Source organism: Protopterus annectens, chromosome 9.part0 (genome assembly GCF_019279795.1).
Source record: "Protopterus annectens isolate FY-2018-M chromosome 9.part0, PAN1.0, whole genome shotgun sequence".
Taxonomy (NCBI): Eukaryota; Metazoa; Chordata; order Ceratodontiformes; family Protopteridae; genus Protopterus; species Protopterus annectens.
The window spans coordinates 1,972,723,005-1,972,744,410 of record NC_056743.1 but is presented as its reverse complement, the minus strand read 5'-3'; the positions used below and the strand labels follow the sequence as shown (position 1 = coordinate 1,972,744,410).

General features: G+C 37.5%; 1 protein-coding gene across 3 annotated transcripts in view; it reads right to left on the bottom strand.

Moving 5' to 3' along the window:
• Positions 1–21,406, bottom strand: part of LOC122812364 (beta-1,3-galactosyltransferase 2-like) — a 320,010-nt gene that overhangs the window by 134,876 nt on the left and 163,728 nt on the right. For 2 of the 3 annotated variants that reach the window (XM_044084797.1, XM_044084796.1), the window contains one exon: positions 18,251–18,373. The exons of the other annotated variant lie outside the window; for it this stretch is intronic. The gene's annotated coding sequence lies outside the window, so the exon portion shown is untranslated. The remainder of the gene's footprint in view (positions 1–18,250; positions 18,374–21,406) is intronic. 3 annotated transcript variants of the gene reach the window in all.

Here is a 21,406-nt window from a genome sequence, read left to right as displayed (position 1 = left end):
TGGCTCATTAAATGGATGAAAGCACTCAAATATTCATTCAATTTCTCATCTCTTGTCATTGGTGTGTGTCTGTGTGTGTGTGTGTGTGTGTGTGTGTGTGTGTGTGTGTGTGTGTGTGTGTGTGTGTATATATATATATATATATATATATATATATATATATACAGTATGTAAACACACACACACACACACACACATGCACACACACACAAAGAAAGAGACAGACTATATATATTAGCTGTCCCTCTCTCAAATCTTCTATTAATGGAAGTTCACCTACAGCAACATAATATTGTTTCTTTATTTTGAGGGAATTTTGCATAACTCAAGATAGCATATTTAAAATCTGTCATTTCTTTTGTTATACCCACTGGAATGACTTTGCTGTTTCTCCAGGCTCCATGCCACATGTGACGCCCGTGCCCTGGCCCAGAAATCAAGGAACCTCAGTCCCCACCACTAACACCAGTGAGGGGTGTCTCATATAGGAGGAAAGGATAACAAATTCCCACAGTAAAGTGCAATTTCCCTTAGGTGCACAAATAGATCACAGTCAGTGCGGGGCTGATCGCTCCCTTGCTCTCCAGGTGCCTAGTGGGCAGGTTAAAACCTCCAGCACCCTCTCTGTCCAACCACTGCTTTGTGTCCCTGCCCAAGTTGCTGACACACACACACACACACACACACACACACACACACACACACACACACACACACACACACACACACACACACACACACACACACACACACACACACACACACACACACATACACACATACACACACACACTTTGAGAAGAGTTGATACAACTACACAGACACTCCTGGGGAAGGCTGGCACAGGTTCTCCAGCTGTGCCCATTTTTCTCAGACTATATGGTAGTACCAGCTACCACCACCCACTAATATTTATCCGCTACTCAAAGGCCCTTAAAAGGGTGTCCAATTATTACTGTGCAATATTATTATCCAATTGGTAGTATATCCCAGGGCTAAAGCTATTGAAGTGACTTTGTACAATTTTACCAAAGGCATGCAAGTACTCTAAAGAGCTTAAATTATCTCTACAAACACAGCCTCAGTTGAAAGGCTTTAAAAATATGTAATAACAAATAGTCAAAATACAAGACAATCCATTTTACTACACCGTGCTAGTCAAGAGTTCAGAGATCACAGAGAAATTCTTAAAATAAATCAGTAGTACAGTTCTGACATCACAGAAAAACACTTAGTCTAATCTTTCTAGTTTCTAGCTATTTCTAAGAGAAAACACAAGTTTAAGATAAACTTGCATATAGAGCAAGACACATCTGGTGAGATGGATGGTCAAGACAAAAATGCTTAATGCTCTCTGATTATCTCTGTTTTTAAAATCACATTCCTGGTTCACATTACATCATTCTTCACACTCCTCTTGGTTCTCAGGCTAACAGAAACTACACTTACATTCTTCACCTCTGGGCAGAAACCAGAGCAATAACGGACATTTATGCATGTAAATTCTGGCCATTAACTCTGGCTTTACAACAATAGGTAGGATGCCTCACTTTAGACTTACTGGCTCCGAGTTTTAACATCAAAGGGTCACAACATGCTTTACTTGGTCAGTAGAGTGCACTGTTGTTACATTTTTGCAGTTACACGTAGCACTATTTTTACCATTTAAGACAACAAGCCTGTGGATTACATTACTATTTACAGACGACAGAATTATCTCCAAAATTCTATTTGGCTAGGCTGGCAGCCTTCATCTATCTTCACCCAGTCTTCACACCACAATCAGATTGAATTCTCTTATTAAACTTCCTGTATTAAACTACATTTTTTCCAGAGTGAAAATAGATCTGTGGGTTTGGTTTTCATTCCTTTTGGATATTGTGACATAGATTGGTGCTCTCTTTGGTATCTGATCCGGAACATAAGGCATGGTTTGAGACACCACATACTCCTCTGATCAAAGTGCAGAACATACATCATTGCATGGTTATGTTACAGGATTTATGTTCTCTGTTTTGGGTCAACTGAGCATTTTTGTGTAAACTGCTGGTCTTCAAAATCTTGCTATCTGACCACAGACTCAAACTGTTTAGTTGACAAGCATGTCAGATTTGGTCTACATTATTTCTCCCTTTTTTAAATTCTCTAAATGTGTAGGGTTTCTAATACCATAACAATATTTAAATATGCTTATTATTTTTTTATTAGCTCATTGTTCCCACTTCTGTCAGAACTATTTATGTCTTTATTCTACATTACTCTTGGCTCTGGCTACAGTTTTATAGCTTTGTGTTTGTCAGCATGCACACTGCCATAATTGTTAAGAGTAGCTAGAAAACTACAGTATATAGTTATCCTGCTTCTGCTGTCTTGACTGCTGGTATCAGATGATGTCATGTGATCAGTACTAGTTCTTTTCAAATAATTAAGTGTAGTTCATGTTTCCAATGCTTTTCAGCTACCTGCATTTTGAACTCTTGGCACATTTCCTATAGCAACAGTCTTACTAGATTTTTGTGTCTTTCATTATACAGACCCCCAGCAATAAATATATCACAACAAGTAACCAGATATGCAACATTTTCTAGTTCTGTATCACAGAACCTAAATGTGTCTGTATCTGACTTGTTCTGTAGACTGTGTAAACCAGTAAGCCATTATTAACTTCTTATGTTTTTGTTTAATTTTGCCTTAATTTCACCAAATCTTGATTAGCGTGTTGCTGATCCAGTGGGTCTCTATACTTGCCTTTATAATTCTGGCCTTTCTGGTTTTCATTTCCGTTCATCTTGTCTTAATCTTTATATGCTTTTTTTTGTTCCATTGCACCTTCTATTGCTACCTGCATTTTGTCCACCTCTGATTTGAAATAATTTCCCAATTCTTCTGCTAATCTGTGCAATGGAGTCACTATGGACTTGTTTTCTTCATGGCTCAGAACTTTCACCATGCTTAGATTTGATCCTGTTAGCCAATATGTACGCAGTCCCACGATCACAAACCTATGCATACAGTCAGTTTCAAGGAGGCTCGTTCTTCTTTAGATAGAGACTAAATAGATAACCACGTGACATGCTGTTTTTTATATATTATTTTATAAGAATGAAACAGTTTCCTTGCTTTCCTGTTGAACTGATCCAGTGCTTTTTGGTGGTAGTCAATCACAACAAAGTTGCAAGGAAAAACAGGAAGCAGAAATTGATTTATCCCTTGAATCCTATCTCTGGATGTCAAGAAAGTTTTACATATTAGTTTCATTTCTTCACACTGTATTGATGACTCTTGATCTGTTCCCAGATCAATATATACACCACACTTTTTCAAGTTCTTTTGTATCACATTCCTGTCCCAGGATGACATTTTCCTGATGCTTCCACTTTCCTGCTGTTAGTGTTGCTTTCATACATTTATCAAAAGCTGGTGTCATTTTTGTATTGTCTGTTGAATGTTTTCAACGTTTGTAATTCTGCTTACAGTTGTCTGGATGAGCTATACTGGCTTAAATCATATGCAAAGAATAGGTGTAATCTCATTTGGCAAGGCTGTTTTCTGGAAATCAAGCCGTATTTCTTTGCAAAAGCAGTTGTTCATACCCACACTAGAACACTATAGCTACACCAACAAATAAACAGCAGTCACAGGAACAGGAGAGAGAGGCTCCTAATTCAATATATTTCCAGCTTGTGGAATAAGTTACCTCTGCGGGTCAAAGAAAGTATTATTCTGAATACCTTTAAGGCTAGTCTTGTTGATTGGTTAGGTAGACACAAACTTACACCATGGTTATCATATACAGCCCTGTTTGATTTGAGAGGTAAGGACTATTACATGCTTAAAAAGACAGTCAATACCTTTTAAGTATGTCTACTTAAAGGTACATATGGCTAGGTGGGTCTATATTAGATCAGCGAAACGGCATTACAGCAAATGCCATTTTGCCAACACATATAGACCGAAATCCGAAAATAGCGAAGGCTCAGGTCAGCAATTTTTTCCCAGGGAAAAAAATCACTTGGCCTGAGCCATGACATTGCCCTTTACCCCACTGTAGTGCAATCTTAGAGTTGGTATATTTAGTTGGGGGGGGGTTGAAGCCCGTCACTTTATGTTTGAAATTGTGTGTATGTGTTTTTAGTGCAAGTGATTTATTTCCCACAGAAAAAATCGCTGTTTTGAACATTCCCAGTTCAGTTAGGTCACTGATTACGTGTCGATGAAGAGGCATTCGATGGAATGCCTCTTCGTGCATTTAATATATACCCGGCTAGGCATCTTAACAGCCTTTGTGATCACCTGTTTAGTGTTCTTTCTATTTCCCTGTGTTCAAAGCCACAGCCTAGTCTGCTAAGTAGACAGCTTAATAGGTTAAGGACAAAGTAAAACAGGAGTCGTGACAAAGAATCACCATGGAATGTCCCCCTTTGGATTTAATTCCTAGCATTATAATTGCCTTTTATGATGACTTGGTTTATAAAGCAGTTCACCATTGTGTCATAATGACTGCTAAGTCATTTATCATTGTGTAATTCCTAGCATTATAATTGCCTTTTATGATGACTTTGTTTATAAAGCAGTTCATCATTGTTTCATAGTGACTGCTATGTAATTTAAAGCAGTTCACCATTGTTTCATAGTGACTGTTATGTAATTTAAAGCTGTTCACCATTGTTTCATGTTGACTGCTATGTAATTTAAAGCAGTTCACCATTGTTTCATAGTGACTGCTATGTAATTTAAAGCAGTTCACCATTGTTTCATAATGACTACTATGTAATTTAAAGCAGTTCACCATTGTTTCATAGTGACTGCTATGTAATTTAAAGCAGTTCACCATTGTGTCATAGTAACTGCTATGTAATTTAAAGCAGTTCACTATTGTTTCATAGTGACTGCTCTGTAATTTAAAGCAGTTAACCATTGTTTCATAGTGACCGCTATGTAATTTAAAGTAGTTCACCATTGTTTCATAGTGACTGCTATATAATTTAAAGCAGTTCACCATTGTTTCATAGTGACTGCTATGTGATTTAAAGCAGTTCACCATTGTTTCATAGTGACTGCTATGTAATTTAAAGCAGTTCACCATTGTTTCATAGTGACTGCTATGGGATTTAAAGCAGTTCACCATTGTTTCATAGTGACTGCTATGTAATTTAAAGCAGTTCACCATTGTTTCATAGTGACTGCTATGTGATTTAAAGCAGTTCACCATTGTTTCATAGTGACTGCTATGTAATTTAAAGCAGTTCACCATTGTTTCATAGTGACTGCTATGTAATTTAAAGCAGTTCACCATTGTTTCATAGTGACTGCTATGTAATTTAAAGCAGTTCACCATTGTTTCATAGTGACTGCTATGGGATTTAAAGCAGTTCACCATTGTTTCATAGTGACTGCTATGTAATTTAAAGCAGTTCACCATTGTTTCATAGTGACTGCTATGTGATTTAAAGCAGTTCACCATTGTTTCATAGTGACTGCTATGTAATTTAAAGCAGTTCAGCATTGTTTCATAGTGACTGCTATGTAATTTAAAGCAGTTCAGCATTGTTTCATAGTGACTGCTATGTAATTTAAAGCAGTTCATCATTGTTTCAAAGTCACTGCTATGTAATTTAAAGCAGTTCACCATTGTTTCATAGTGACTGCTATGTAATTTATCATTGTGCCTCATGTGGTGTAATTTAAACATCTGTAAGCACTGCATTATCCATGAATGTGGAATACTGTAAAATACTTTTTTGTAATATATCCATGCCATACTTAAGCTCTGCCACCTTTTTGTAACTTTTTATTATGGCTTTGCTTAGTAATAGGTGATCAATTGTTCTATATTATTCTCATTTACTACCATTCTGTTCTATTGCCATGACTGCATTTTCTAAATGACTGTAAACTGTATCTGCATCAATTCTGGTTTGTAATTTATATCTTGTTAAAAAGCAAGATATTGGTCTATGTTTCCCTGGATGGCTCGGAGACTCATTGTTAAGAAGTATATTTTCCTGCTGTTAATCAGGTTGGTGTCTATTTAGGATGCTCATATCAATGATTGTTACTCAAGGGTACATCACTGTGCAAAAAATGGCACTACATCTAGACCTGGGGGGGGTTCCATCAAGGGTACATCATTATGCAGAAATGGGCACTACATCTAGACCTGGGGGGTTCCATCAAGGGTACATCATTATGCAAAAATGGGCACTACATCTAGACCTGGGGGGTTCCATCAAGGGTACATCATTATGCAAAATTGGGCACTACATCTAGACTTGGGGGGTTCCATCAAGGGTACATAATTTCATTGTGCAAACATGGTCACTACTTCTAGGCTTGGGGTTTCCATTTTGGAGCCCTTTCTTAATTTTGTCTCAATTTCTCTGATATATTGATCTCAGCCAATATGTATGTAATCCCATAATCACAAACCTGTCCATATAGTCAGTCTCAAGAAGGCCCATACCTCCTTTAAATAGAGAGCTATATAACCATGTGATGCACTGGTTTTTATATATCATTTGATAAGCATGAAATAATTTCCTTGTTTTTCTGTTCAACTGGTCCATTGCTTTTTGGCGACAATCAATCACACCAATGTTGCAGGGAAAAACAGGAAGAACAAATTGATTTCTACCTTGTATCTTATCTCTGGATATCAAAGCAAATTTCAGTATTAGTTTCATTGTTCATATTGTATTGATGACACTTCATCTATTCCCAGATATTTGTTTACTTCATTCTATTTTTTAACCTCTGCTGTAACACTTCCTACTGTTTCTTCTACCTCTTCTAGCCATTCAGCATTTTTTGTTGTGTTGAAAAGGGGTCTATATTAGATCACCGAGCCCTTAAAAAAGTGAATGGTGATTAATTGACCCTAAGTAAGCGAAAGCTTACAATTTCGAACTGTCAGAACAGCATTTTCTTTTTCTTGAGAAAAAATCGCTGTTCCAACAACAACAAAAAAAAAATACATTAAACATTACATTAAGTGGGGGGCTTCACCCCCTATGCCCTCCACACCCCCCTACTTAAATATTTTCTTTTTTTTTTGTTTTTTATGTTTCATATTTTTCTGCTTGGCCTAAAGTTGTTATTTATTATTTGAGATAGTATGAGATAAATTCTGATCTGTTTTGATATCATATGTTGCTTTTATCACATCTGCCTTTCTAAGTCTGGTCTGCTCCGTTTCTCTATTCTTTCAGTAGCGCTATTTCTTGCCTTATTTGTTTACATTTCTCTCTGTTTAATGTTTCTATGGTTGCGTTCTAGTTACGCCCTTCTTTTCCTTTGTTACTCTGTGTTTTTGTGAGAATAAAACCAATATATACAAAAAACAGAAATAGAAGGCACAGATGAACGGATACAGGAACTTTAATTACAAAATTTAAATTAATTAAGCAGCAGCCAACCCAAAAAGTTGACTAATTAAAAGATGTGGTTGGCTGCTGCTTAATTAATTTGATTGTATTTTGGATATTTACTGGTAGATGGCTCTACTTCAGTAGATCAAAATTGCACATTACAGAAACTCACTTTATTTTGATGAAATCAGCAAAACCTGAATTTACTTAAGGTTCACATCACCGGAAACTTTAACAGGCTATGGAGGCACTTGGCCAACACTAAAGCTAAAAACACACCACAGTATGTCAAACCTACCCAGGTAGGGGCTGCACCACCCTCACCCCCCCTAACTATATATACTAGCTTTGGTATTGCACTACTTTGAGGAAAAGGGCAAATTTCTCTATGTTGGCCAAGTGCTGCCATATCATGTTAAAGTTTCCAGTGATGTGAACATTTGGTAAATTCAGGTTTTGCTGATTTCATCTTGAGAAAGTGAGTTTCGGTAATGTGGAATTGCAGTCTACAGACATTGGTAGATGTGTGATTTCAATGTACTCTGATGATACCCCAGGAGGTGAAGGGATACCCCAGGACGTGAAGGGCTGAAAGCACTAAGTGCTTCTTCTTGTTATTAAAGCGCCTGCATCTGTTTATTAGTGTCTTTTATTTCTGTTTTTTTTGGTATATATTGGTTTGGTTTTCTCTGGCATTTGCGTAATGTTTGAGGTTTCTAGTTTTTGCGACAACGCTTTATTGTTAGTTTAGCTGCACTGACACTTAGGACCTTATTCACCTTCGGTAGCCTCCTTCTGTCATCTATCTCAATATATACGTTCATTTCTATTACATCAAACAGGTCTTCCCTTTGGTCATTTTCTTGTGCTCTTTCCTTTTTCTCTCTCTGGCTCTTTTTCTTCCTGTGCAACCCTAACTGGATATTCAAAATTTTCTGATTCAGAAGGTTCAAAATTTTTACTTTGGGATCTTTATTACAAATTTCATGCTCTGTCTGTTGCACTATTTTCTGAGGATTACTGGCAAATCATGTTAGGATATTGCTTGTGTCAGAGTCTCCAGACTAAATCCTTCACTTCTTAGTTGCTCTATCACCGCCTGTTCCATAAGTTGCCTTTCCACATCACTAATTTTGTTGCAACTCAATACATTACAGTTTTGTGCTGCTGCCATTTTGTTGTGACAGTTACCATGTCTGGATCTCTTTGGCTGTACATAACATTTAATATATTTGAAGCTGCAGTGGGCGTAGTGTTTACTTAGAACAGCTTTCCTTTATGCATAAATACTGTACCATAACATAAATCTTTTTCTTTCCTGAGTCCATGCTTATTCTCATGACAGTTGATAATCATTATTTTTGTTTTTCTTGTAACATTTCCTCCATCACATCTTCTTCCAGATGGTATAATGCTCCTTTTCCTAGGTACTGTTTTGCTTGTACTTGTTCCATTAATCACCTTGTTTTATTTGTAGGTTTTGACTTCTTTTGCTGGTCTGTGTGTATTTTTTCCTCTATTTGGTATTACAATACTGGGTTTATTGCATAAAAATCAATGCATTTTCTTTCTCTTTTTATCCAGAGTACTCCACTTAATTGACTCTATGACTGTTACTTTGCTAAGTTTTTTTTTTTTTTTGTGGACAGCTGCTACCATCTGTCACGGGTAGGGGTAGTGATACCATGGCTTAGCCCGGTGGGATGAACTTTTCTGTGTTCTGAATCATCTACACTAACTTTTTTCCAGTCATGCTATCAGTGCTTACACTTTTTTATCCTGATGCCTGTGTGCTCAGTCTGTTTGTTCATTTGTTAGCATGTCTGTTTCCATGTTATATAAAATATTGCCCATATATCACTCTCATCTTGGTAAGATTTTGTAAAATCAGGTTCTACCACGTGAAGCTACTCACTCAGGGTCCACCACATGAAGCTACTCATCAAGGCTTGAGGTTGAATTCAGTCTCATCACTATTATTTTTCTTTTCTTCCTGATTCCATCTTCCATTGGGACCACTTTTCTCTTTTCTAGCTGCCTTGTCTCATGTCTATTATAGGTTCATAGGTGTGTACTAGGTTAATGGCCCTGGAGGCTTTACGAGCCTAGTCCATAGGAAAAACAGAAATCCCAAGTGTTTAACCCATGACCCTGAACACTACAGTCAGAAGAATATACCACTATACCATCTACTGAATATATCTGGAGCTTAGTTCTTACATCATTAATGCCTGGAAGTCATTTATTTTGAAAGTCTTTTAACAGCACATGTTGACTTGTGTAAATTATTTTATTTGCTAATCTATTTATTTCTTTAATTAATTATTTTTGTATTCTTACATGACCGATCCCAACAGATGGCTCTTCTACCTGCTCCCAGCCAGCCCATTTGCTCCACAGTTGTGGGAGCTAGGGATTCCAGAGTAAGGCAAGAACCCTATGACCCACTTGTTCCTGTCTGCAAATCCCCCTTAGGCTCATAGGTTCATAGGAGGTTACTAGGCTAGTGGCCCTAGAACCTTTACAAGCCCAGCCATGTTAACACCATGTATCACCATTTGTTTTTTTGGGTAGTTCACAGAATGAATTTATGAACAGAGTGGGTCTGTAATCAACACCAGCTGCCCATGTCCTTGAGGTGACATGGGTGCCACCCCAGGAGTGAATCTGCAATCTCCCATCCAGTTATCTAAGTTGTGCTTGAATAGGTTCAGTGAGGAGCTCTGTTTTACGTGAACAGGAAGTCTATTCCAGAGAAGCAGTAATCTCTGGGAGACATATCTGTCTCTCCAGCATGTTCTGTTAATGTCACAGGCTAGGTTTAGATCATTAGAGCAAGTGACTCGTGTCTCATTTGACTTGTGGATGTGCAGAATTTCCATTAGGGCAGGGTCGAAGATTGCCCTGTAGGCCAGGCACAAGTCACCTCTCAGCAGCCTATAAGATACAAGTAACAGGGCTTTCAGCCTATACATGTATGTCATGGCTTGGAGTCACCATATTTTCTTAATGAGAAACCACTGAGGTCTCTCCAGCTGCTGCAGGTGTCTGGTGAGATACATGCAAAAGGGTGCCTTATACTCTATTAGTGATCTGATGAGAGCTGAGTACAGTGGAGTTATAACATCCCTTGACCTGGATGTTATGCCCTTGCTTATGAGGTGAGCTACATAGAAGACTTTCCTTACCAGTGTGGAGACTTGGTGGTCAAAGTTCACATTGCTGTCAACCTGTGTTTCCAAGTCTTGCACCACTGGGTTGGAGCTAAAGGTGGTATTGTCAATACTGGAATTTGTAGAGAATTCCATTTTGCCAAAGGGAATAATAATGCATTTTTTTACATTTAGTTTTAGACCATGGCTTTGTCACCAATCATTCATTGTGTTAGCCCTTTTTGTAATATGTTGACATCATTAGTAGACTCAATGACTGCTCCCAGATTGCAATCATTAGTGACCTTGATGAGCCAGAGGCCATCTACTTTGGCCTGGACTTCTGAGAAATAGATGCCAAACAGTAAGGTGCCCAGCACAGACCCCAGTGGTACTCCACCGGTGATGAGTCTACTGGTGGAGATGGAGTCACCAATTTTGACAGACAGTAAACTGTCGCCGAGCCAATTGGCTACCTGTCTAGTAACATAAGGGTTATTCCCCAGCTGGAAGAGTTTCTCAATGATGCCAGAGTGGGGGATTGTGTCAAAAGCCTTGATAAGGTCAAGACAGGCTGTGTGCCCTGTCTTACCTTTATCCGTGGCTTTGGTGACATTCTCAAAGACATCTACCAGGTTTAATAAGCATGATCTACCCTTAATGAAGCCAAACTGGGTTGAGCCCAACATTTGGAGGTTGCCTATGCCCTTCTTGATAAGGTCCATGAAAATTCTTTCCATGGCCTTGCAGATAAGGCTGGTTAGAGTTATGGGTCTGCAACTGCAAGGGTCAGTTGATGCCCCCCCCCCCAATTTGTGCAGGGGGATTACTACTGCTGTTATCCATTTTGCAAGAACATAGCCAGTTCTCAAGCTATGATTAAAAAGAATGCCAAGTGGATCCACTAGGTCTTGTTTTAGAATTTTTAGTAAACAACATTGGATATTATCTGGTCTCACTGAGGCTGTGTTTTTGGCCTTAGCAAGCACAGAGATGACCTGCTCTCTAGAGATACCAGGCAGAGGGCTGGTGTCAGGTATGCTTTGCAATATGGTAGTTGGGGATGGGGGGGTTAAGTTTGTGCTGAATCTGTCAACAAGCAGGTTGGTGATATCCTGTGGTACCATCTACAACCAGTTCGGCACATAGCTGGGCATTCCCTTTTAGACTTCAGATATAGTTAAATAATGTTTTATGATTATCCTTGGCTAGGGATACAATTTTATTTTTGTAATTTGCTTTAGAATACTTTACAAGACTTCTGATGTTTCTGTTCAGGCTTAGGGGGGATCTCTTCCTCTGCAGAGTGATATCCCTTTTGCTTTTGGACAACAGTTTCTTCCTCTTGTTATATAATCTGTTTATACTTGAAGTCCATCATGGTGGTTTGCTTTTACAGGATGACCTGGTTTTGATCTGGTCAGGTACAGCAGAGTTTATACAGTCACTTAAATGTTTGTATAGGGCATTTGCATACACTTCTGTATATTGAATATTGATGTCTGCGAGTGCAGGTGGTATGTTTTTTATATCATCGCTTAGTAGGCTGTAGTTAGCTTTGGTAAAGGTTTTTAGAAGTTTTGTTCCTGTGAGGGTGTCAGTTTCAGTATTTACTTTAAACTAGACTGATGTGTGGTCTACCAGGGAGGGCATCATGCATGAGGAAGTACAGTTACCCCCCCATGTTGGTGAGTACTATGTCCAGAACATTAGAGCCCGTATTGAGAGTGCAGACTCTCTGTTTTCAGAACATTTGTGTTGACAAAGTCGAGAAACCTCTGGGCAAGTGTGTTTTCACACCTGTATGTCTGCCAGTCTATGGGAGCATAGTTGAAACCTCCCATAGTGTTGGGCTGTATGGTAAGGGATTCAAGTAAATCAAGGTAGGTGGTGTGCTTATCCTAGTTCATGGTGGGAGATTTCTAGTTAGCAATGATGTGTTATAGTACTTTAATTGGACATAGAGTAGTTTGAGAGAGTCATCTTGTTTGACCAGTCTCGAAGTGCATTTGGTTTTAATGAAGATAGATACACCTCCATCTTTGGTTCCTTCATGCTCATTTTGAGGTTTGAATGTGTGAAAGGCATTGTAGCTTTGCAAGGCTGGTGTGCATTCGGTGGCCTTGAACCATATCACAGTAATTGCACAGATGTCAACATCCTCCAAGGTGAGAAGTGCATCCAGGAAGTGCAGTTTTGTGTTTAAACCCCTAGCATTAAGCAACACAGCCCTGAGTTTGTTTTGATTAGATTTTGTTAAACTGAAAAATGTGTTGTTTTGACATTGCCCAAAAAAGGCACTATGGGGGAGGTAAGGGCCTTTGCCAGTATCTGAAAGCCTATGGGGATAGGTGTAAATTATCTCTAGCAAAACAGTGAGGTCTGTCTACCGTATTCTCCTGGACTGACAGGTACTGGATCCCCCCTGGACTGATACCATAAGCTAGTCCAATTGTTGAAGTCAATAATTTTTTGTTTATATTGTGGCATCATCCTGGGTGAGGGAAGGATACTGCTTAGGGGTAGGGATATACCTGTCTGGGACACATAATCAGAGTGTTCCATCATGTCTCTCTTCATATAGTCCAGAGAGGTATGTCTCAAGTCATTCACTCCAACATGGACTAGGAGAACGACATAAAGGTACTTGCTGTTGAGTGATTTGAGTCCAGGCATGATTTGTCAAATCCTGGCACCTGATAAGTAGCTGACTGTGACCTTCTCTTTCTCCAGTCTAGTCAGGTGGACACCTGTGTGTTTCACTATGGAGTCGCCTATGACCAAGACATTTGGCTTTGGGGCTTATTTGTTGAGATACAGATGTGTGTGTTGATATGTGCAGTGGTTTCTTTTTGCTTAGTGGTGAGTGCAGGTGGTGTATGTTTAGGAGGTCTCTGTTCTTTTGGTAGGTTTTTAATGAGTACCTCCACATATGTGGGTTTATGTGTCATGACCTTATTTTGTGTGAGAAGCGAGGTTTGCATGAAAGTTGAAGCATGTGTGCTGACAACCTGTTTGATGGCTAGATTGTTTTAGTATGAGAGAATTGACTCCAGTTCTACAGTGTATTTGCATCTCTCATATAAGGTGTTAGTTTGCTTCATGAGTAAAAGTTTGTCACTATACATGAAGCAATTGCTACATTGCCTCAAGATGCCCATATCAATCAAGCTGGCAGGGGAAATGATGGGAAACTGCTCATCCGTTGTGCAGGAGTTTTCCAAATGTGGTACTTGGGAAGGAAGTGGGCTAGCTCTACTTAAAGCTTTGGCTTAACTAGTGGGTTAGTTTGACCTGGAGTAGCAAAGGTAGTGGGTGTACAGTAGGCTGTGAATGATAAGTGTAAAAGCGCTGCTAACAGTGCAACTGAGTTGCCCTTTGCTCAGCAGGGAAGCTTGGTGGGGGGGGGATCTACTGGAAGGTCTCTAGAGAAAAATAATATTCCCAGGTGCTTGCATCTATATAGGGCATTGCTAACCCAGTTGCACAGTGTGCAGCAACAAGCAAATGCAAGCCTTATATACAGGAAAATGTAAACAGTTTTTAACATAATTACCAATGGAAATACCCTAAACCAAGCCTTCCTCCAGCAATCCCCAACTCAGTTGGGTCCTGAGCTAAACACTTGCACCGCAAGAGTGTAGGAAGTCCCTCTTAATGTAAGATGGGTGGTTTAAGAGCACAGTGATACTAAACAGTCTAGATTCAGCAGGTCTGAAGCTAGCCTATGCTATGTAAGGTAAGGAAACACAATTTCTAGATGGGAAGGAGTAGGGGAGAGCTCCTTAAAGGTCATACTGAGAGTGTTTAGTAGTATACCGTTAGATGACCTACAGTGGTAACCACCCTCTGCACAAACTGGAAGCTCTTCAAGCAGCTGTGAACAGTGGGAGACTAGGGAGAGCATTTCCTACAGAGGGTTTTAAACTGGAGAGATTTGCTTATATGCAAGCATGGGGAACCACGTTTACACATTGTGCAAATGTAAGGCTTTTAAACCAGCAGGATGATAGACTTTTACAAAGTTAAACACTCAGGCCAATCAGATAAATACACAATAAGCTTTCAACCAGTAGTTTCCAACTTAGATGGGTTGACTTCAGCTCTCTCCTCCCACCATAGTGAAGAATAACCCTCCTAATGTAAAACAAATTGGCTTTGAGCTCAAGTGCAGTAACAATTGCTTTACAACAGAAGTCAGAATTCCTGCAATATCAGGAATACTAGAAATAAGTTTATTAACCCTGAGAAATGTTCACAACACACAAAAACTTTGTAGACTCAGGAGAACTTTGGCAAACTCAGAACAGCTTTTGCAGTATCAGAGGAGGTTAGGAAATATCAGAATGCTATTAAAATAGCCTAAGAACAATATAGCAAGAAACAAATGGAGTTTCTTTAACATGTCCAGGCTGAACAAACAGTGATAAATTCAACCAAATTAATACATGCAGCACAGGAGTGTTAAATAGCACTGAAACAGAGCAAGTGCAAAAAATATTTATATCATCTTTGTAGGTCTACTTGCAGTGAGTGTCAGGTGATAGGCAGTGAGCCAGCTTTGTTTATTATGTGGGGTAGCCTGCACCTTCCCCTAGTGAAACACCCCCCTTCCCCTGTGGTGCCTCTCCTGAGATCTGTTACAGCTGCTGTCTGAGTGGAAACCTGCCTTCATATGCTGAATTCCCTACCATCATAGTGTGACTTACACACAGTAACATGAGCTTAGTAGACTCAAACTCTTCTCTCAATGTGTCATCCATGTGGTGAAGCACAGCCATTTCCGACCTCTCTGTGTCACGTGGGCCAGAAGCAGATGGTCAGCCTCATTCCCCCCATTAACTCCTACAGGCTTCAAAGTCACTAATAAAACTTGAGTCTTCCGAAATGAGCATTAATTATTCTTAATAGGTTGTTGTGCAAATTTTGAAACTGATTGTGATTTATCGATCAGGAAATAAGTTTTCATAAGAACAGTCACGTCCCTATGTTTCTTTACTGCAAGGCATTTTAGTTATCTGACATGTAGCTGTTTTTCATTACATTTCTTTAATTAAATAGGACATTGTTCAGTTTGTGTTGCTGTGGAGTTTGTACTCTGGTGCATTACTGTCAATGTTTTTGACAGTTTGTACATATCTCTCTCTCTCTCTCTGCCAGCTTCCTAAGGTACTGAAATACAGTGTTTAATGCCATTCTGTTTTATGAAGGTATTATACTGCTTATTTTTTTGAATTATGACACAGTGCTGCTCACAATTTATTTGGGTAAATCATTTCTTGTTTAACACTATTCTCAGTGTGGTTAGAACTTTCTCTAAAGATGTCATTTCCTTATAGACCACGTCAGCCATCTCAAGGGATCATCAACTGCTATGAGAAATACATTGTCCAGAAAATGGAATACAAAGTGTATATGTACACAACACTGCAACAGACTATTGTCCAAGACACAGCAATAATCATATTGGTGTGTTCCATACTGTATGATATCTATGTACATACAAGCAAATTATTTGTAATGTTTGTCCGAGCCTTGCCACCGCATATAGCTCTCTTTGTCAAGAAGTTAACTTCCCCTGTGCAGAAATCTTCTTCATGGATTGCCATCAGTAAAACATATTATAGTTTCTTAGGAACCACCAACTGACAGATGCACAGTAATGTGTCCTGGCCCAGAGATAATACTAAGTGGACTATTATTAACATGTTCAGTCTATCCTTTTACTACCAGTCATACACGTAGCAGCTCAGGGTCATTCGGATCATTCTAACTCTCTATACAAATGTTTTTTAGAGGTGATTTGGAAATGTACCAGTAAGGGTGCGTTCTATTGTTCTAAGGGATCGCTGGTGCTTAGACATTGCACTATTACATATAATAACCAGGACAATGGTAGAGTTTCACTTAGTCCCTGAATAGGCAATAATGACGAGAAAGTGACCCTAAAAGTGACCCTAAAAATTAGCATGCGGTGGAGAAGTCTATCTGTGGTCATTAGCCAGACTTGTCTTTATGGGCTACGAATTGAAATTAATGCTTGGCGATTCACTCCTACAGTGAAACGTCTTCTCTACATGTATTTAGGGAACTTTTGTTTTCCACATCCAGAACAAGGACTTCTTGATAAATCAAGTTATAGTTATTATTATTACTATTATTATTATTATTATTATTATTATTATTATTATGTTTTCATTTAGTTGCAAGAAGATGATGAAAAAATGATAGGTCTTCCTGTATCCATAAACTTCTGAAGTAAAAATGATGACTAACAATGTGGCAAAGTGTTACCCAGCTGTCATGAAGTCATGGCCATGCAGAGATACTTCAACACCTAACTTTATGTTGTTGTGGTCTTTCTTATCTTAATGGTTCCTTCACAACAGTGTATTTACTCCCACAATTCTTTTTAATTTAGTAAGCATTCAGTGTGTGAAGCAGCACAAGAATCCATGATCATAATTCATCAGTTCAAGGCAGGAATTATGCTTAGCAGAGCTTTCTGGATAAGATGTAGCCATAATGACAGATCATTATATTCCATTCAGAAATGCATCCTTGAATCTGCTGCCAACTTTGCCAGGTTCTTATGTAGTGGTATTCTTTCATAGGATAAGTTGTCAAATTTATGACCTACTGGAATTAAAGAAGCTTGCCTACCTTGATCTTATGTAGCTGTTTTTAGATAGAGTTCAAATATTGTTGAAGGAGGCTCACAAATTTGATTACAATGGGAAACATATTCTGTATTCATGTATGGCACTGTATAATGCACCAATCACATTTTCTGTTACTGATTTTTATTTTTTAAGAACGAGATCCTTGATATGGTGTTGCCTCCTCTACTGATTCATTCTAGGTCTAAATTTTCAACTAGAACCAAAGCATGACCTTATAGACCAGACATAATCATCTTATAAGTAACCTACTACTTGTATTTTATTTTTACGTTTGTAGAGAATCAATTATTTTTTTTCCTGATCCACTTTCATACAAATAATGGCGATTTGGCCTTATATTATCACAAACTCAAGTATAACACATACTCTTTGCCTTTAGACTTCAATGCCTTCCTTGTTTTTACCTTCAGGCTTTACTTTTCTCGTGTATCAGTATGCAACAGTTCTTATGAATTTTTAGAGGTATCTTTGTAAACATTTTCTTAGCAGCTTGATAATCAGCATTGTTAATGCAGTTCCAGTTATTTATATTTATTTTTGTTTTAATTCCAACCACTTTTGGAATAACCCAAGTAATGTTTTAATAATTTTTGGTCTAAGAACAAATCGTGGTTTTATTTTTGTAGATCAGAACTATTTTTCAGAGCCAGAAACTCTTTCACTCATGTCTTATCCTTCCCTGAACATTACAATAATGGTGTTAATAGTGGATATCCAAGCTGAAGAAGTACAGACTGAGAGCATACATTTAGATGATGGTATTATCAAGTTGTATACACATCTTCTACCATCTAAAATTGAGCAGTATACTCAAACTAAAAATACTACAGCTATGAATGTAGCACTTTATTTACACCTGTGTTATCAACAGCAAAGTCTGATAAATTTATTACAACAGTTTTCTACTTTGGATCTTTACATGGAGGAATAGACCTGTGATTGACAGCTTCATCCAGGTGTTGAACCAATCAACTTACTTGTTATCCATAAGCTTTCTTATATCATTATCACTTACTGGATGATAGGGACAATCTTATGACTTGCTTACCTTTCTGTCAACCAATAAACAATAAGGATTTCCTTGGCCAGTCTCTGAGCATCAATACCAATCCGGTCATAAACGTTTTGGCCAGCTGTTCGATTGACTTTGAGCCAAATGTCAGATTGAAAACTGTAAATGTGAGAATATTGCATTTATTATTGCCACTTTTAAGCAATTTAAAATAGTTTTGCAGTAATTAATCTCTTAATTTTAAAAGTCTCTGGTTTAGCAATTTGATTATATGAAATAATATTATGGTACAGTTGTGATGGTGCTGGCTTTAAATTGTAAAGTGTTAATAAAAAGCCTATATGCATTTAGACATCTATTATTCTACATAACATATTAATTATCTGTTCTCTTTTTTTGCAAAACTTTAAAAATGTGTGTAATCTTTCAGCTTTTCATGGTTAGGGTTTGCCACAGCGGAACTCCTGTCCGCTAATGATTGGCAGTGGATTTTTACAGTACCGAGTTGCCAGCCAGATGCCCACCTTCAAAAAAGGCATGCTCATACATGCATTGACCTACCTGCATGTCTTTAATGTCACTCAACCACGGGGAGTACATGCAGACTTCACACAGAAGGCTCTCCAGCAGAGAATTGAATGGGAGAACCTCTTGCTAACCGCAACACCACTGCGACCTTTGTAGCTATTTAAATTATATTTGTAGCAGAATAATATTTAGTTTTTGTTTATTTAACATGTTTTTTTATTTACTGAGTTAATCTCACTTGAGTTAGCAAGTGTTCTCTTTTTTCAGGGGAGACCCAAGGTGGTATATATATATATATATATATATATATATATATATATATATATATATATATATATATATATATATATATATATATATATAGTACTAGAGGAAATTTGGCCAGGGCACTGGGGAACTTCTCCTACTCATTTGTTGCTGGAGGGACAATTTTCTTCCTCATACTTCCAGCTTATTTTCCAGGTGCAATGGTGAATTGTAAAAACTGGAAGTAAATACAGTGGAGTCACAGGAATCAGAATGTGGTGGCTTTGGCTTTGAAAAGACAGTCAAGCCTTCTATGGATGAATTGTTTTCTTCTATGGATAATGAGAAGGCAGTTGAGCCCTCCCTTGCAGATTTGAGACGTGGTAAGATTCATGAGGAGAAGCATAGTATGATCAGTGGTGAGGGGAAGATGGTTGAGTCTGATGTCTCAGATGCAGCTGAAGGGAATGTGTCTAGAGAAAAGGCAGTTGAGCCTTTTCTTGATTTGGGGATGTACTTCAGCAGCAGTTATTTTTATAGGAAAAGGAGCACAAGGATGGGTGTGTTATTATAACGCTCCATTTGGGAGGGTCACAAAATGATTTATTGTGGGAAATGGTTAATAAAAGTGAACCACAGAATGGGAGAGATGCATCTTGGGGTGATATTTTAGACATAATATGGATGAAAAATGCACTGGATATTTCGCATTCCTTAAAGAAGAAATCCTACACTGAGATGGTAAAAGGAAATAAAGGAAAGAAAAAGAAGACACGACTACCAACATGAAGAAAACTAAGAAAACTTATACAGTAAGAATTTCAAGTAAAGCTGATGAAGATATGGACAGGTATAAAATTTGGGATGATGTGATTATGCTTTTAGGTATAAAGGCATCAGAGATAAGAGCCTTTATTCATATTAATAAAGAGACTTTTGTGACATTATTTTTGAGACTGGATATATAATGGAGAGAGTTTTAGAAGTACATGAGAAAAAGAAAAACTGTCATCCATGGAATGAACATGTTTTTAAGGCATTCAGTAGAGATAGAAGAAGTAAGAAAAATATTAAATTTAGAATTGAAGTAGAAAAAGAGACTTTAAAAGAACATTTGCAGTAAATATGAAAAGAGATGGACACTTCTAAGGTTTAGGATAACAGATATTTATGGGCAGGGTCTTTGGCCTGCAATGTAATATTGCAAATGGACAATAATAATATCAAGTATATTCTAAATAGTATTACTGTCAAAGGTGATAAAGGGGTTGTAAAATTTTAGGATCAACCAAAAACGTATTATTTTTGTGAAACGTTGGATTACTTAAGTAACTGTAGGAAGAAAACAATTTCATATATTTGGGGGAAATGAGACACAATGTAAAAAATGTGTTTTGAAATGTTATAAATGTAACAAAACTGGTCATGTATGAAAGGGAAGTGATTATGCAGTTATAAGAAAAAGAACAAGAGCAAAACCTGGAGGGTGAAATTAAAGACAAAGGTGAAGAAAATTCTGAAGAAATTAATAAAGAAATTTAGGAAGGGTCAGAAATAAGTGATAATGAAGATGTGCAGTGGAATTAGTAAAAGAAGAGAAAAAATAATTTGGAAAATGGTTAAGGAAAATAAAAAGAACATTTATAGGAGGTAATATTTAAGAAAAAAAAAAGAACAGTAAAAGATGGAAAAGATAAAGTTTTGATTTAGCAATAACAATTAACAAAATATGGATAATTGTAGATTAGCTGCTGTTAATGTAAATAGTATGAAAAGTTTGGTCAAAAGATTAGCTATTCTGGAATGGTATTTTGATGTATAGATAATTATTTTAGAAGATATATGTCTTCTAAATAATGACAGATTACAAACAGAAATGTTACAGAGAAATAAAGTGGTGTCGAATTTCAGTAGTGAGACATGCTCAGGAATATGTCTTTTGTATAAAGGTTACATGCATCATTAGTTATATTGGGTAGACTTAGAATTATAGGCATAAGACAGAAAGGGGAAGGGTATATAATCATAAATCATATGTTTATGTCACACAAAAGGAAAGAGTAACTTTCTTTAAAAAAAAATTGGAATATATAACAATAAACACGGATATTATTATTGTAGGTGATTTTAACTGTGAATAAAAAAAGAGAAGAGTTGTAATATAAATGAAACACTATAAGTAATCAAGTATGGTAAAATTAGCCTATGGGCAGCTACTAGATGGACATATAGTAGAGGTGATCACAAAATGGAAATACATTATTACTTGATATCTTCCGGAATTTAATTATCAGAAGAAGGTATGACAGAAGTAAGTTTTTCAGATTGTGTTGCCATATGGATTGAAATTAAAAATAATGACTATATAAGATAGGAAAGGGTATAAAGAGACTTCATGAAAAGGCGTGGGAAGGAAGA